This window comes from Penaeus monodon, chromosome 29, assembly GCF_015228065.2.
Source record: "Penaeus monodon isolate SGIC_2016 chromosome 29, NSTDA_Pmon_1, whole genome shotgun sequence".
NCBI lineage: Eukaryota > Metazoa > Arthropoda > Malacostraca > Decapoda > Penaeidae > Penaeus > Penaeus monodon.
In genome coordinates, this window is record NC_051414.1 from 28,098,375 (window position 1) to 28,098,659 (window position 285).

A 285-nucleotide genomic window follows, 5' to 3' on the forward strand; every position below is an offset into this window, starting at 1 on the left:
GTTCGTTGGGCGTAAGTGGCCATGGATCTGCGCCATAATCAGAGTTCATAATTGGTACGAACAATCTCTCTTTTAATAGCTCTACTTCAATTGAGACTGAGTTATAGCATATTTATTTCTTGTGTTGTCGCTTTGCAGCTGCGTTGGAGCGTCCTCTCCAAGGCGGAATCCTGATGCAAGAGTGATATGGAATACAAGTTGTTGTCCATGTAGCAGGCCGCTCCTTCCACATTACAGATGAAGAAAAAAGATGTCTCTGATTATTTATTAACCATAACAACATCT